This window comes from Lathyrus oleraceus, chromosome 1, assembly GCF_024323335.1.
Source record: "Lathyrus oleraceus cultivar Zhongwan6 chromosome 1, CAAS_Psat_ZW6_1.0, whole genome shotgun sequence".
NCBI lineage: Eukaryota > Viridiplantae > Streptophyta > Magnoliopsida > Fabales > Fabaceae > Lathyrus > Lathyrus oleraceus.
The window spans coordinates 7,754,703-7,767,107 of NC_066579.1; the positions used below are offsets into that span (position 1 = coordinate 7,754,703).

At 38.8% G+C, this 12,405-nt stretch overlaps 1 non-coding gene across 1 annotated transcript; it reads right to left on the reverse strand.

The window, feature by feature from the left end:
- Positions 1 to 3,499: 3,499 nt before the first annotated feature.
- LOC127117028 (small nucleolar RNA R71) lies at positions 3,500 to 3,606 on the reverse strand. The gene has a single exon (XR_007801791.1). It is a non-coding gene; the product is annotated as a small nucleolar RNA R71 (small nucleolar RNA).
- Positions 3,607 to 12,405: the final 8,799 nt, after the last annotated feature.

The window sequence follows — 12,405 nt, forward strand, 5'->3', positions numbered from 1 at the left end:
TTGATCGGTCAAGGCACAAACAATCTTCTCCTTCACCTGATCTAAAATAATACTCTCAACATATTTTCCGGAAATCCAAATATCTTGCGCACGCCCTCCTGAAATGTATTACATATTCTTCAGTGAAATAATTTATTATATCATTCCAGGCATCCATTATCTTTTCCAACACCACACGAAGTTTGACCATTTTTCCATATTCACCTTGATTTGTTTGGTGTCTACCACAGGTTTTAGTCGACTACTCACATTTTTGGTTATGTGATATTTACAAAATAATGCTTACGTTGTAAGAAACACCTTTGCTACCAAATTCATCAATGCGGTGTCACGACCAATGACAATTATATTTGACATGTTTTCTTGTTCTTTCAACACAATCTTGCACATTTCCAAAGCATATGTAACATTTTCCTCTTTTTCGGATTCTAAAAATGCAAAGGCCATCTTTTTCGTCGAAGTAACACCAACAATTTCCAGAAGTGGAAGCCTATACTTATTGGTCTTATACGTTGAATTAATTATGAGCATAATGGGAAATGTGTTGAACAACAAAATAGAATCAAGATGAGTCCAAAATATATCTCGAACAATGACTTTATCCTTACAAAGTTTGTATCTATAAACATGGTATCCATCATCCAAAAGTTTATATCTCTTACCTCTTTGTTGTTTCGGGCACACACATTTTATACTTGTTTGATTTTTAAAACATTTTAAGGTCTTTTATGTTTCAAAATTACAAGTATGTTTTTAGGCGCCACAATGTTTAATGTCATATTAGAAACAAGTTCATTCTCTTCTAGAATAAGGAGATATACAATGGAATGACCAACTAACTTGTGACATAAGGCATGATTCTACTTACCAAAAACCATATTAAAGTTGCATGTATCATTCACCTTACGGTATCCACACAACTTAAACAGAAACTCACATTTTCTCGATCCAATCTCATCACGCTTCAACTTCCAAATCAGTGGATGATACGTGCCACTTATTTCGCATCTCATTGTTACAAATGCTCTCATTCTATTAGAACCATTTTCAGACCTTCCGATTACAACGTCAAACCCCAATTTCCCGGTCTCCATGCAAACCCATTGTAGCATATGTTCACGAAGAATTAACTCTTGTCTATTTATAAATTGTTCATGAATATCTACCTCGATAACAACCAGTCTAGCATCCGATTGAACATCATCATTCACTTCATACGATTTAACCCCTACTTTAATATCATCTTTCACTTCATTGGATTTAACATCCTTCCTCACAGTAGCTTTGAAAAACATATTTGGGTGCACAATATCTAATACTAACAATAGAAAAAAAGATTAAAAACTCAAAGTATCAGACAAATCTGGATATGCATCTCTGGAACACATGAAACTTTGTGATAACGCGAAAACGTATCGTATATTTGGCTTCATATGCACTGCTTTTTACTTGATTAACACATATTATTACACATTATTTTATGTTTATCGAATAAAAGACGCATAAACAAGCAAAGTGGAAAATAGCAAAAAGGAAAGAAAAAGAGAAGAAAATGGAGAAAACTAGAGAGCGTGTGCCCACCAAACCAAATGGGCATGTGGCGCCCACCACTTGGATGTGTGGCGCTCGCCATAAAGCAAGGAAGTGGTGGCGCCCATCCCTCAAAAGGTGGCGCTCGCCACAAAGATCAGACTAGGGTTGTGGTAACCGTCACAACCCGTTCTCCCCTACTCTCTCTCCACCTTTTTAGCCACGACCTCCACAATCTTAGCCATGACTTTCACTCACCTTTTCAACCAACGAATGCTACAATCTATGGAAGTGGAAAGTATATAAAGGAAGGTCGGTTCTCTTCTTAGGATGCACTTTTTTAGTCAGAATTTTTTGGTTAGTTTTCTTAGGCAGTTTCTTACTTTGTAAAAGCAATAGATTCTCCACACCGGGGACTATTGCAACTTATTGTTTACGCATTTGAATTCGATTGGAACAATGTACTCGATTGCCAAAGCTTGCCAACATTATTTAATTCGAAGAATCAGGATTTATTGCAAGTTCTCGATTTATATTCCAGGTTTTATTTTAATTGCCATTTTAATTATTTATGCCTTATTGTATGCCTGATTTTCTGAATACCATGTCTGTTACCGGATCCATGTCCGACTAAACCTTTAGGTATCGGTATGTAAAGACCGTCGAAACGATGGGATTCGTAAATAATTGGTGTTGGCTTTTATAAAATTTACTTTTTCGGTTTTAGTTTCTTGTTTTATTCAAAATTGCTTTTCATACGAGAGTACAAAACAAACAAAGGTTACGATCAATAAGAACGAGAGTTTGAGATTTTAACCAGATAACTGAAACTAGACAGTAATCCTAAACACAACGAGAGTGCTTTAGGATTAATTAGACTTTATTCATATTCAAAAATTACTTTTAAATTCAAAATGAGACCACGAGAGCCAAGCATTCTGGTTTAAGAGTATGGTCAGAGTCAATAAAACGAGAGTGTGAGACTAAGTCCTTTTTATAAATAATTTCTACTGAAGAATATTTTGATCTTTAAGATTACACCAACACTTTATCGAATCCCCGAAGTTTGATGCGTTGCATACCGATATCCCTTTATCAAATATCTTTATTAATCTTCTATTTACGTTATAATTATTTCTTTTCATCCCTCCAATCTTAGAACGATCATCAACCTTAGATTTACATAGTAAAATTAGATAACAATACATTCGATTATTAGTCCTTGTGGGTTCAATAATCTTTAAAACTACGCGATACGACTGAGCACTTGCAGTCACGATTCTCATAGACTTACTAAGTCGTGATCAAGCTTTTGGCGCCGTTGCCAGGGACTATTTTAGTCGATATCGTAACTCCAGTGTTGCCCAGTATAGACTAAGACAAACAATTCAATTTCCCTTTCTAACTTGTCGAGTGTATGCCAAGGACTCACTCTCAAGGTGAGAAATTAAAGCTACCATTCTACGAACCTGAGCCTTATCTAAGGTTAGAACGCCGGATACGAGACCTGATACGAGAACATCATATCAAGCTAGATCTTCCCGATCCTAATATCCCTATTCCTGAACCAGTTATTTGACCAGAGATGGCCGAAGGACCGCAAAACCGTACTCTTAAGTACTATGCAATCCCTTCGCAAGATGAACCACATGACAACATCATTGCCCCTGCCATCGAGGCCAATAATTTCGAGTTAAAACCTTTGTTGTTATCAGCCGTGCAACAAAACCAATTTTCAGGCAGTCTCACGGAGAACCCGAACCTACATTTATCAGTGTTTTTGCAATACGCAGACACAATGAAAGCAAATGGTGTCAACCCCGAAGCTATAAGACTACGTCTTTTCCCATTCTCATTAAGAGATAGAGCTAGAGCTTGGCTCCACTCTCTACCATCCGACTCTGTCACTACGTGGAACGAGTTGAAGAAAGTTTTCTTAGCACAATATTTCCCACCTAGTAAGACGGCTATGCTAAGAGCCCAAATAAATGGGTTTAAACAAAAAGATAATGAATCACTTTTTGAAGCTTGGGAGAGATACAAAGACATGATGAGGCTTTGTCCACATCACAGTCTAGAAGAATGGTTGATCATCCATACCTTTTACAACGGTCTCTTGTACAACACAAGATTGACGATAGACGCCACCGCAGGTGGCACACTGATGGATAAACCCTACAATAATGCCTATCAACTTATCGAAAGTATATCCCAAAATCATTACCAGTGGGGAAGCGAAAGAACCTCCTTAGAGAAACCTCCAACGAAAGGCGGTATGTACGAATTAAGCAGTCTTGACCATGTCAACGCCAAGGTAGACACTCTTACTCAAAAGATAGACAACTTGACCATAACACCCGCAACCACCGTGGCTGCCGCATCACCAAATTGCGAGATATGTGGAGTTCTAGGGCATGCTGCCCCAGAATGTCAACTCTTGACAAGAACCTCCACAGACCAAGTAAACTATGCTCAAGGAAACCCTTACTCAAACACCTATAACCCAGGTTGGAAGAACCATCCTAAATTTTCATACAAAAACAATAATGCATTGTATGCACCTAACCAAGCACCTGCTGTACCACCAGGATATCATAAAGCTGCCACAAATACTCAAAATTCTCCCAAGAAGTCAAACCTAGAAATAATGATGGAAAACTTCATAGCTACCCAAGCCCAAACAAATAAGGATTTCCTAAATCAAAACATACACACTAGTGAGCAAATCAAGCAGTTAACAAACAAGGTAGACGCATTAGCCACCCATAATAAAATGTTGGAAACATAAATCTTGCAAGTGGCTCAACAACAAGCACCTACTGCTGCTCCTGCAGGCACATTTCCTGGACAGCCGCAACCAAACCCGAAAGGTCATGCAAATGCTATTATACTATAAAGTGGGACAAAACTAGACAGATAGACCGACCCTATAATTCAAATCCCATCCATGCACCACGACCCTGGTAAGGTAACTAAGAAGGAAGACGATCAAGAGAAAGATAAAAACGAAGAGGCCATAGAGAAAGAAGAACCTTATGTGCCTCCACCACCATATAAACCCCTTATCCCTTATCCTCGAAGACTTGTTAAATCTAAAAGTGTAGGGCAATTTAAAAAATCCGTAGAGCTTCTAAAACAATTGAATATCACAATACCCTTTACATAAGCCATCACTCAAATGGCGTCATATGCTAAGTTTCTCAAAGAAATCTTATCTAACAAGAAGAATATAGAGGATAACAAAACCGTTACACTTACTGCTGAGTGTAGCGCCATAATACAAAACAATATGCCTCATAAGCTGAAAGACCTAGGTAGTTTCTCCATACCTTGTGTAATCGAAAAGTTTGTCATAGACAAAGCACTATGTGACTTAGGAGCCAGTATTAGCTTAATGCCCTTGTCCATATGCGAAAGGTTCAAAATGGGAGAACTAAGACCTACGAGGATGTCCGTACAACTTGCAGATCGTTTTGTTAAATTTCCCGTAGGTATCTTAGAAAACGTTCCGGTACGCATAAGACAATTCTATATTCCTACTGATTTTATAATCATGGATATAAAAAAGGATTCCAACATCCCCATCATATTAGGAAGACCATTCCTAGCTACTGCCGGAGCCATTATAGATGTTAAGAAAGGCAAGCTAACCTTTGAAGTTGGTGAGTAAAAAGTCGAATTCATTTTGACGCAATTCTTAAAGGCACCAGCTATAGACGTTACCTGTTGTCTACTAGATGTCATCGACGGATGTATAAGAGAAATGGAGAATGAAAAAACATCATACTCCGAAATACTGAAAATTCCAAGGCCTCCTGCTTTTGAAGATGAAAATTGGAGTGAGGAATACCAAGATGACAGCCTAAGCGAATGCCTAGCACTAACGCCCGATCATATGCCTTTCCCAAAGAAACCAACCCTAGAACTTAAGACGCTGCCCAAAAATCTAAGGTATGAATTCCTAGACACTGAACTCGAGCGACCTGTAATAGTCAATCCAGACTTAGGGCAGATAGAAACTGAAAAGCTCCTACACGTTTTAAGAAAATGTCCAACTACTTTAGGCTACAATATCTCAGATCTAAAAGGAATAAGCCCTTCCATATGCATGCATCACATAATGCTAGAGGAAGACAATAAGACCTCTAGAGAACATCAAAGAAGGATAAATCCCATTCTGAGTGATATAGTAAAGAAAGAAGTGCAAAAGCTGTTAGAAGCAGGTATTATCTACCCAATATCCTATAGTCAATGGGTCAGCCCAGTACATGTCGTACCGAAGAAGGGAGGCGTCACAGTTGTTAATAATGAAAAAGGAGAATTTATAGCACAAAGAGTGGTTACTGGAAGTAGAATGTGCATTGATTATAGAAAATTAAACAAATCCACTCAGAAGGATCATTTTCCTTTACCGTTTATCGATCAAATGCTTGAACGATTGACTAAGCATTTTCACTTATGCTACTTAGACTGTTATTCGGGATTTTTCCAAATTCCTATTCATCCTAACGCCCAAGAGAAAACGCCCTTCATATGTCCTTATGGTACATTCGCCTACCGACGAATGCCGTTCGGACTGTGTAACGCTCCCGCAACATTCCAAAGATGCATGATGTCAAATTTTGCTGATTTTATAGATGACATCATGGAAGTCTTCATGGACGATTTCTCTGTATGCGGACAGAGCTTTGAAGGCTGTTTATCGAATCTTGAAATGGTACTTAAAAGATGCGTAAAAGTGAATCTCGTGCTAAATTGGGAAAAATGCCATTTCATGGTCCGACAAGGGGTCGTACTCGGACACATAGTATCCGATAAGGGGATTGAAGTCGACAAGGCTAAAATAGAAGTTATAAAAAACCTTTACCCTCCGAAAACCGTAAGAGAAATACGAAGCTTCTTAGGACACGCCGGTTTCTATCGGCGATTCATTAAAGATTTCTCAAAAATCACCAAACCACTGACTGGCTTATTGATGAAAGACAACGAATTCATCTTTGATGACAAATGCCTAGCGGCGTTTGAACAACTGAAAATAACTCTTATCACCACACCTATCATGCAACTGCCGATTGGAGATTACCCTTTGAAATCATGTGTGACGCTAGTGACTATGCTGTAGGCGCAATCTTAGGACAAAGAAGGGATAAGAAACTTCATGCAATATACTATGCAAGTAGAACCCTAGACCCTGCACAAATGAACTACACCACCATAGAAAAGGAACTTTTAACCGTAGTGTTCACTCTGGATAAATTCCGTTCCTACCTAGTAGGAGCAAAGATAATTGTCTATACCGACCATGCTGCAATTAGGTACCTGTTAAATAAAAAGGACGCCAAACCAAGACTCCTAAGGTGGATCTTACTATTACAAGAGTTTTACATAGAAATCAAGGATAAGAGGGGCACTGAAAACGTCGTGGCCGATCACTTGTCAAGAATGGAAGGTACTGAACCTGAACGAGTGCCTATAAACGAAGATTTCCCTTACGAAAGACTCATAGCCCAAATGGAAAGCAATACAGCTAAATGTGCATTAACCTATAAGGATACCAAAACAAACGAGGTAGTGGAAGCAATTTTCACTAAAACCACACTGCCATGGTACACTAATTTCGTCAACTACTTAGCAGCTGGGGTGCTTCCACCAGACTTGACTTACCAACAAAAGAAAAAATTCTTCCACGATCTTAAACATTACTATTGGGATGAGCCTCTATTTTCAAGAGAGGCACCAACGACATTTTCCATCGATTTATCTCCGAAGATGAGGTAGAAAACGTAATCTCCCACTGTCATTCTGCTCCTTATGAAGGACATGCAAGCACCTCGAAGACTTGCGCTAAGATCTTGCAAGCCGACCTCTTTTGGCCCACTCTATGGAAAGATGTCCACATCACCATCATCAATTGCGACCGATGTCAACACACTAATAACATATCTAGACGCGACAAAATGCAACTTAAAGGCATTTTGGAAGTAGAAGTCTTCGATGTTTGGGGAATCGATTTTATGGGACCATTCCCATCTTCTTTTGGTAACAAGTATATCCTTGTTGCGGCCGATTACGTATCAAAATGGATCGAGGCTATATCCTCTCCAACGAATGACACACGAATGGTAATTAGACTCTTTAAGTGCATAATATAGATTCGGCATGCCGAGACTTGTCATCAGTGATGGTGGATCCCATTTCACTTAAAAGATTTTTGAAAAGCTATTACTGAAATGTGGAGTCCGACACCGTATAGAAACACCCTATCACCCACAAACGAGTGGGCAAGTAGAGGTCTCGAACCGAGAAATCAAACAAATCTTAGAAAAGACGGTTGCCACCTCTAGGAAAGATTGGTCCTAAAAATTACACGAAGCCCAATGGACATATAAGACAACTTATAAGACCCCAATAGGAACCACACCTTTTAAACTAGTATATGGAAAATCATGTCATTTGCCGGTAGAATTAGAACATAAATCATATTGGGCCATTAAGACCCTTAATCTCAATTATACTGCCTCAGGCGAAAAAAGAATATTAGATATCCATGAACTAGAAGAACTTAGACTAGATGTGTATGAGAATGCCCGGATCTATAAAGAAAGAACTAAGAAATGGCACGACAATTGCATATCAAGGAAAAAGTTTAAGGAAGGTGACAAAGTACTTCTGTTTAACTTCTGCCTCAGACTCTTTCCCGGAAAACTTCGTTCTAGGTGGTCGGGTCCCTTCAAAATTACCAATATCTTTCCAAATGGAGCGATAAAGATAAAGGGAAAAACGAGCAAACCATTTACAGTAAACGGGCAGCGTTTGAAACATCATAACAACATTGATAACAATGATTTCATCGCAAATCTAAAGCTTGCAGAGCCGCCCACTCATTTACCAGATTAACATCTATTCTATTTCTGTCGAGCTTATGACAATAAACAAAGCGCTTGGTGGGAGACAACCCACACTCTATTTTTAACTATTAACTCAATTGTCTAGACTTCTGATTATTATTATTATTGCTTATTTTTCATTTTTCTTTCTTTCTTATTTTTCATAAAGTCAATTGGTATCTTCCCTTATTATTGACCATTACTAACTTAATATTGTTATCTACTTAATTGTATCTATCTACTGACCATCACACTGCAACAAGTAGATTACATGGATATAGTCTTCAGAGGCAGAGGTCAAAAGAGACATTTTAAGGCTCTATCTCAGAGAGAAATGACACTAACCATATACCCAGATGGACTTACTATGACCAAATTAGGTATAAGAGATAATGTTATGTTCCTAATTAACCAACTATGCTGGGACACCTTTGCTATCAAAAGAAAATTTAGTTCCTACAATAGGTTGACATTAGAATTCCTAAGCTCCCTAGTTTACCTGCCAAACCATGGTATGGGATTTAACAAAGGCCTCATCACCTTTAGGCTGTTCGATAATGACTACCGCTACACCCATAGAGAAATAACTGAACTCCTAGGATGCCCTAATGGTCCTGATACCTTTACCATTACCCAGGAAGACAGGCTTGTAGACCTTGAATTAGATTACTTTTGGGGTAACATCACAAGAAACGACCATCCCGAGCCGGATCTTATGCATTCCGAGAACATCCATAACCCTGTCATTCGTTACTTTCATAAGATCCTAGCTCACACCTTATTTGGAAAGGAACAAAACAGAACCTCCGTGTCCAAAGACAAACTCTTTATAATGTATTGTGCATCACAGACCCAACCTGTTAACGCTGTTACATTCATGATATATAATTTGGACTGTATAGCACATGATAACCATAGACCAATCTTAGTGGGAGGCTTAGTGACCATGATAGCAAATGCCATCTGACTGAAACACCCATTCATCAGGGTTATACGACCTATGGACATCCGATTCTGTTTCAACATCGGTATCATTAGGAACCTAGGCCCAGATGTGTTCGAATTTCTAATTAACACCGGTATCGATCATGCTGCCGCCATCGAAGTTGTCTAGACAGAAGTCACCAACCTGAGAGGCGAGCTGATCACTTTACGCGTGGAATTCCACGACTTTATGGATGTAGTGACTGAGAACCTGGATCACATCTACCAACACTTCTACTCGTTCGCTCCTCCTACCAGCAGTCGTCGTAATGGCTAATTAATTGGAACATTACCGATTTACTGACATTTATTTTATTTTCTTGTTTGGAATTTTTTTTTACATTGGGAATTTTTATTTACTTGATTTCTTTTTATTCGAGTAGACGAATTATATCATCTTTTACTATCTACCTCATTCTTTTATTTTCCAATTTTACGTTTCAATATCATTTTACCATATCTTGTTTCTCATTCCTACTTATATATTATGTTGGTTTTCTTCTACCTAATTATACAACCACTTTAATGTCGGTCAATAAAAAATTGAAATGGAAAAATTATGGTCAAAACCATAAAGAGGTTCACACATGGGAACAAACAACATTGCATGTGCCGCCTGCCACACACAGGCTGTGGCGCCCATGTGAAGACTATGGTGCCCGCCACAAGTCCCTAGTGGCGCCCGCCACATGCATAAAAAGTGGCGCCAACCACTACATTACCGTTCACATGCACTATGCTGTACTAATGTCACATGATCCCTTTTCAATGCCTTGTCCCTTGCATGCTGGACACTCCATTAAAACTCTTCAACCACTCTCACATCCTTTGACCACGACATTGAAGACTATAAATAAAATTTATTTCATTCATCAATTTCCAACCACAACCATCTATATATATACCACCAACATAATCTCACAAACCACACCTCTCATAAGCATAATTCTCCCCTCTCTTGCTATATTCTCACTATATTACACAAGAAGTGTAAAATTCATCATGGCACAGATGAGGGAATACGAAATAGTGTTCAGAAACGGCAAACCAGGTGAATTGCAAGAAAATGCGTACACGACTCTTAGCGCAAGAAAAATCGAATCAACAAGGTATGCCGATGAACCCTGCTTATTTGCGTTAGGAATATAGTGTTAACTATATGCTAGATACTTTAAATTTAAATTATTTCCTATCTCTTAAGGACCTTGTCTATGCTTAATTAACACTAGAATTTCTAAGTTCGTTAATTTTTACTCCCAGACCTAACACAAACTGTTCCAGTGGGACTGTCCAGTTTCGTTTGTTCAACATTGAATATGCCTTTACATTTTCCCAACTTGTGGACCTGCTACAATTTCCCCATGGGGATGGCGTAGTAAGTGAGGTCCCAGATACTAAGGGTTGGTAACACGCCTTTCAACCATTTTGGAGGGCAATAACGGGTACAGTAACCCATAGTTTTGAGGGAAACAGAGCCACCTTAACTCATAATCCGGCTATCCGATATTTCTGCCGAATATTGGCGTCCACCATTTTTGGTCGAGCAAACTCTAACAAGGTGAACGAAAAAGAAATATTTTATTTGTTCGCCACTTTCCTTCCACAAAAGGTGAATATCGTCCATTTTATGTTCTCTCACATGCAAGCCATTGTCAATGCGAAGAGAGGGCCGATTATTTTTGGAGGTTTAATAACCTCCATAGCTAGAGTCCTAGGACTCGAAGAAAAATTCTCCCAACTAACCCCGCTCCCGCATCATGCCATTGACATTGACATGACGAGGAGCATGAAATTGGTAAAACGAAGGAGAGACGGTAAGTTTAATCTAATAATTGCAAATAATGTGTTACACAATTTCATCCTCCAAAATCCAACTCGCACAGATGTGCGTAACCATGAATTTTTTTGTTATATTAATGATCCGGTCCCCACGCACATTCCTGAGAATGTAGCTGCTGGCGGGGACACCGACGAGGATTATATTTCAGAGCAAGCTACTCCCGCTACTGACCCACACACCACACATATGCCATCTGAAAGTGTTGCAGGTACATCCTCCAGCCAAAGACCCAGAAGAAGAAATGTGGCACCAACCACTCTTGATGAGATCTATGCTGAACTGTTGCGGTGTAGCGAGTTAGACGCTCAGCGTGACCTACAAATCCAAAATATGGAAGCTCAACAAACATAAATGTTGCAAATACTTCTCTAGATGCAGCATGATCAACACGACTACGCTTTCAAAACCGAACAGAACATGTCTGGCTTGATAGATGAAATGATAACATTGACAGTGCATGTGGAAGATCTACAAGAATATACGCCACCTTACCAACCAGGAAACGGTGGACATGCACGTACACGTGGCAGAAGGCGCCAGTAGCAGGTTACCCAGGTTCTACCTTTCTTTCCTACCTTATGTCGTTGCATTGGGGACAATGCACGGTTTAAGAATGGGGGATGAAGCTTTACCGCTTTTATTTATCGCTTTCTAGGTAGATTTAAATTATTGTTATTTCCTTTTGTTATTTTATTTTTGTTAAGTGTCAGTCGAGTCAAATATCAATGTGCTGTCGGATCTTTATGCGTGGCTTCCGTTATTTACTAATTCACCTATTTGCTTAAGCCATACAATTTTTTTTGCAAAAATCTAGACTTAGAGGTACAATACATCTTTTGAAAATTCTAACCTATAAATAAAATTGAGGTTGAATTGTAGAGGTTTGGAAAAACTTTACAAGATCGGTATCGTTTTAACACCTTAAATCTCCCAAGTATAAGATCGATTTGAGTACTTATCATGCCATAGCCTTAAATTCTATCCTTTAATATTCCTTAAGTAGTTTATCTAGTAGTCAGCACCATTCTAAGCACACACTACGCAAGAAGTCAATGCAAATAAGTGTATGATCTCAGACTTAAAAAAAGAAAAAATTACGAAATGTATGAAAAAATGTTGTCCCTTCTAAGTTAGGTGACCCTCACCCGATCATTTAGCCCAACG